Source organism: Onychomys torridus, chromosome 3 (genome assembly GCF_903995425.1).
Source record: "Onychomys torridus chromosome 3, mOncTor1.1, whole genome shotgun sequence".
Taxonomy (NCBI): domain Eukaryota; kingdom Metazoa; phylum Chordata; class Mammalia; order Rodentia; family Cricetidae; genus Onychomys; species Onychomys torridus.
The window spans coordinates 138,428,103-138,434,433 of record NC_050445.1 but is presented as its reverse complement, the minus strand read 5'-3'; positions in this window follow the sequence as shown (position 1 = coordinate 138,434,433).

Genomic DNA, 6,331 nt, shown 5'->3' with positions numbered 1-6,331 from the left:
ACCTTAGCCAGCAGGAATACCATGGTGGCTCCCTCTGCACAGAATCTACAGTTCCCATGTGCTCTGCTCAGTCCCTGCCATCAACAAATGCACCAGAAGAGAAAGAGAAAGCTTTTGTGAGGAGAACAGAGGCAAAGTACAGACAAAGATGCCCTCTCCCATGAATCCAAGATTGTAAAAAGCACAGGGACAAATAGCCAAATGAATGGAAGCACATGAATTATGAACCAAAGGCTGTGGAGCCCCCAGCTGGATCAGGCCCTCTAGATAAGTGAGACCATTGAATAGCTTGATCTGTTTGGGAGGCATCCAGTCTGTGGGACCAGGATCTGTCCTTAGTGCATGAGCTGGCTGTTTGAAACCTTGGGCTTACATAGGGACACTTTGCTCAGTCTGGAAGGAGGTGACAGGACCTGCCTGTACTGAATCTACCAGGTTTAAATGAATCCCCAGGGGTGCCTTGATCCTGGAGGACATGGGAATGGAGGGGAGGGGCTGAGGGGGAGGTGGGGGTGGGGGCGGGAGTGGGGGGACAGGGGAACCCATGGCTGATGTATAAAATTTAAAACACATGATAATAAAGAAAAAAATTATTTATTAAAAAAAAGATGCTCTCTCCCCTCCCCCACTCCACTGCATGGCAGATGAAGGGTGGGGCCTGATCTCTCACACACATTCCCTGGGCCAGGTCATCTGCACCCCCATCAACAGGGTCAACTCTATTGTGTTGCCCAGGCAAGCTACAGGGCCCACTCTCCTGAGTGCTGTAGTTGGTGGGGTGCAGGGCCAGTTCTCCCTAGAGCTGCAGCCAGTGAGGGGTGGGGCCAAATCTGTGCAGTCCTATCTTCACTGTCTTCAGTGGTAGCAGGAGCCATGGACATTAATACAGACTGAGACTATGGCAGGGCCATGGATCCAGACACGACCCTTGGCAGCAGCATAAGCCACTCAAATCTGTATGGCCCCATGCACGGCCCTCAGATACTAACATGGCCTTAGATGGTTGCCTACATCCTGGTGCCTGTTGGCAGCAAGGGCAATGGATATCAACATAAACCCTGACTGCTTCTAGACCATGAACCCAGCCACAGTCCTTGTCAGTAGCTGGGGCCAGGATGTCACCATGGCCCCCGTTGGCAGTGCAGGTTACTCAGATCAGCATGAACCCAACAGATGTGTGGCCCTTGAATACCAACATGGCCTCAGGTGGTGGCCCAGATCACAGGAATCCTCACTACTTTTCATGGCAACAGGATCCTCAGACTTAAATGCAGATCCTGGCTGCAGCTGGGTCATGGATTCAGACATGGCCTCAGCCACAGCTTGGCCCATTCAACCCCACAGCCTTGGTTGGCAGTACATGCCACTTTGGTCTGTATGGCCCCAGCAGTGGCATGGCCCTTGGATGCCAACCTTGCAACAGGTAGCAATCCAGATCCTGGGCATCCATGTGGCCTTTGGTGGCAACATGGGCCATGGACATCAACATAGATGCAGGCTGCAGTAGAACCACAGACCTAGATATGGTCCCTGGCAGCAGCCAGATGCCATCATGGCCCTTGCTGGCATGCAGGTCACACAGATCAGCATGGCCCCAGTGGCAATGTGGCAGTCAAGCACCAACATGTATGGCAGCTCAGCTCCTGGGCATCCACTTGGCCATTGATGGTAACAGGAGCCATGGACATCAGTGCAGATCCTGGCTGCAGTAGGGCCACAGAGCCAGCCACTGCCCTCTGCCACAGTTTGGGTCTGGAATGTCACCATAGCCCTGGGTGGCAATACAGGCAACCCAGATCTGAATGGTCCTCAAACACCAACATGGCCTCAAGTGTTGGCCCAGACTATGGGCCACTGCACAGTCTCAATGCAACAGGAGTCACTAACATCAACACAGTCTAGCTGCAGCAAGGCTGTGGACTCAGACATAGCCCTTGGCAGGAGACCAGGCCCAAACACCACCACGGACCCAGGTGGAAGGGCAGGCCTTTTAAAATAGTGGGGGCACATTCCTCTGACACCAACATGGTCACAGGTGGTGGCCCAACTTCTGAGCATCAGCAGGACCCTTGGTGTTAACAGAAGCCCTGGACATCAGCACAGACCACCACAGTTGTGTCAGGGCCACAGACCCAGACATGGCCCTTGGCAGCAGGCCAAGATTGGATATCACCATAGACCTGGGTGGCAAGCAGGCCACCTGCTTCATCTAGTTCTTCATTGCCCTTGACTCTTCATATCTGCATCTCTCCTCAGCATATGAATTTCTCTCTCTCTCTCTCTCTCTCTCTCTCTCTCTCTCTCTCTCCCTCCCTCCCTCCCTCCCTCCCTCCATTTTCCCACCATATTCTTGCTCATCACAAGGATCCCCGATCACCTGGTGCCACAGGTGCCTGGTGCCTGGTGCCTGATCTCTGCTCATCCAGGGTATGTGTCCTGGGGCAGAGCTGTAGCTACCCTCCTTGCACTGGGAACCTCATGGTGCCAGGTTGCTGGTGACATTCACATATTTTTATGCTCGCTGTTTTCTCTGTGAAGAAATTAGAGTTCCTTTGTCAGAACTAACTTGTAGTGTATTTTTTAAGGTTGGAAAGAGAAATATATAATATTTTATCTTACATAAAGTTTTAAAAATAGAATATTCTGATAGTTTCATTCATGAAAACAATACTTCTTGGTTATATATACTCCCAACTCTCCCCTCCCACTGTTCCCAGGAACCTTAACTCCTTCCTCCTATTCCCCCAGGTACCTCTAACATGTCCCTCTGCCCCTTTCATGTCCCTCTCATCCTCTTGTGCTGTAGGATGTTTTGTATGCTGTGAATGTGTTGCTCTGATTGCTTGAAAGACAAAAAGCTGATTGGCCAGTAGCCAGGCAAGGAGCATAGGCAGGATAAGCAGACAAGGAGAATTCTTGGAAGTGGAAGGCTAAGTTAGAAGATGCCAGCCCACCATCCAGGGAGCAGCATGTAATGGCACATAGGTAAAGCCACGGAAAACATGGGTGACATATAGATGAACAGAAATGGGTTAGTTTAAGTGTAAGAGCTAGTCAGTAGGAAGCCTGAGCTAATGACTGATCAGTTTTAATTAATATAAGTCTCTGTGTGTTTACTTGGGTCTGAGTGGCTGTGGACTGGGTGGGACACAGGAAAACTTCCAGCTACACCTATGCCCCCCTCCCCCCCCCCCGCTCCTCCCCATTTTGGTTAATAACTCATTAAGTGCTGTCTGTAGGATGTTGACTGGTCTTGTTGACTTGATCTTGTGCAGGTCATCATAGCTACAGTGACTTCATGTGTGCAATGGCCAAGTCATTTCCCCAAGACAGTGTTTCAAGTGCTCTTCTAAACCCATAGACACTAGACTTTTTTTTCTGCCCCTCTTCCAGAGGTTACCTGAGCCTTATGGGTAGAGACTGATACAGATGTTTCATTGAGGACCAGGCACCCTCATAGCTACTTATTCTCAGAGCTTTGATCAGTTCTGAGTCTGCCTTACCTCTGAGCACTGCAGCAAGAAGCTTCTCCGGCCAAGGTGGAGGGCAGCACCGATCTCCACGGGCACAAGCATACCTATGCAGGGGGTGATTGACAGCACATTCATTTAGCAAAGCAGGAGTAATGGATCCGTAGTGAGTCCTCATAAGGCCCTACGACCTCCAGACTCGTGGGCTTTTGACCAGGTTTACAGCACCAAGCCTGAATTCCTTCTTGTAGAATAGGTCTCAAAAACAATCCAAAACACCAGGCGGTGGTGGTGCACACCTTTGATCCCAGCACTCGGGAGACAAAGGCAGGTGGATCTTTGTGAGTTCAAGGCCAGCCTGGTCTACAGAGTGAGTTCCAGGACAGCCAACACTCTTACACAGTGAAACTCTGTCTCAAAAAACAAACAAACAAAACCACAAAACGCACTCACAAACAAACAAACAAAACCCCCAAAAACAAACAAACAAACAAACAGCAAAAAACAAAACCAAACCGTAAAAAACCCCAAAGCTGTTGGTTGTCCCCATAAGCTCCATGCCACTACTGCACCAGTGTGCACATCTTGCCTAGCAGGCTGGTCCTGTAGCATGCGGGAATGGTTGCAAAGATACAATTTTTCGCTCTCTGAGTGGCCTGCATAGCATCTTCCAGCCCGATTACGTATATTTTTGAAAGTTTCAAACCATTTTCACATGAAATCGGTTTTTATTCTGGAAATGCTTACAATTACATTTTTAATTTAAAAATTATCTTGGACACTAGACATTGTAGGCAGTCTTGCATTTAAAAAAAAAGAAAAAATGAAATCAGAGAAAATGTGGTGGTATTGTGTTCCCCAAAATATTGTGCACCCTAATAAATTTATCTGGGGTCAGAGAACAGACAGCCACTAGATACAGAGCCAAAAATGGTGGCTAGAAAATGGGTCAGAGCAAGCCATAGCAGAAGCTGGGTGGTGGTGGTGCATGCCTTTAATCCCAGCACTTGGAAGGCAGAGCTTGGTGGATCTCTGTGTGTTTAAGGATACAGCCAGCATGGCAGACACACGCCTTTAATCCCAGGGAGTGACGGCAGAAAGAGAAAGATGTATAAGGCGTGAGGACCAGAAACTAGAAGCATTTGGCTAGTTAAGCATTTGGCTGGTTAAGCATTCAGGCTTTGGAGCAGCACAGTTCAGCTGAGATTCATTGGGATGAGGACTTAGAAGCTTGCAGTCTGAGGAAACAGGATCAGCTGAGGAACTGGCCAAGTGAGGTAGATATGTTCTGTCTCTCTGATCTTCCGGCAGTCACCCCAATACCTGGCCCAGGTTTGTTTTCATTAATAAGAACTTTTAAGATTCCTGCTACAAGAAAATCCCACAACTCATGCATCATCTCAGGATAAAACACCTAAACAGCTAGTATGTCTGGTGGCCCACAGCGATTGTCCTACTCTGTCCTATGCGTTAGCTGAAGTGTACCAAGCCATCTGGGAACTAAATGTCCAAACTGGAAATAAGAATTCCCAGTCCTTCCTGAATAGCTAGAAAATGTCACAAGTAAACTTTGTCTTAAGTTGACATTTCTTTGTAACTTGATAAAAATATGCAAGTGGGGGAGGGGCTTATAAAACCCCACTTGGAGCTCTTAGAAGTTAATGTTTGCTGGGGGGAGGGGAGTCATTTCCCTCAGGGGTGGAGCCTCTGCTAAGTACTCAAGTGCCAGGAAATAACTGCTGTCCAGGAGAGCAAGACTAACTGAACTCACTGGGTCCCCCAAACCCCAAACAACAAAGGACATGAGAACAGGAGAGGGGCTTGTTGGGAAGGAAGAGTCACTATGATTGAGATGGATAAGGGCACCTAGATTACACATGTGTAAAACTGCCAAATAATAACAAATAATCTTAAAGTTCTAGAAAATAACAGTCACTTCAAGAGGAAGAGTACCTATTACTTCTCTCTTCAATGTTTGACCACACAGGCTTCACTCTTCGGAAAAAAAAAAACCAAAAACTTTTTTTTTTTTGGGGGGGGGTTCGAGACAGGGTTTCTCTGTGTAGCTTTGCGCCTTTCCTGGAACTCGCTTTGGAGACCAGGCTGGCCTCGAACTCACGGAGATCCACCTGTCTCTGCCTCCCGAGTGCTGGGATTAAAGGCATGTGCCATCACTGCCCGGGAGTTTCTTCAATATTTTTTTTTTTTTCCCCCAGACTAGTTTTGAACCCATGAGACTCTTGCCTCAATTCCCTTGAGTGCTGGGATCACAAGAATACAGCACAATGCCTCGGTACTTTGGATGAATCAGAAAGTGTCCTAAGTTGTTTGGACTGTGTTACTGAGCATGATGTCAGATAACTTTCAACACTCAAAGGGAAGTGAGCACCAACACTCTTTGGCTTGGGAGCCACAGTGGCACATTTTGGTGGTCATCCTCACCACCACCACCATCATCATCATCATCATCATCATCATCATCATCATCATCATCATCACTGTTGTACCCAGAGTCCCCCAAAGACTACCAAGAGACTGAATCTGATGCAAAAGCAAAGAGTCTTTGTATTGTTACGAATTAACTCTGGACTCTCCATCCATCTGTCTGACAGAGCAGCAGAGCAGGAGAGACCCCGAGTAACAATGGGGCAGGGTTTTTTAAAGGGCTTAGGGTCTCCATAGGAACAGACTCAGGATTGGTTTATGTGCGTGGCAATCATGTTAGTAATTTTTAACTGGCTAGGGTTAGTTAGGTTACAGTTACCATTTTTGGGCAGGCCTGGACAAGTCCCAGGCTTTGCCCTTGAGCTGCCATGGAGGCTGGCTGGCCAAGTATGTACTGACTGTGGGGGCTGACTCAG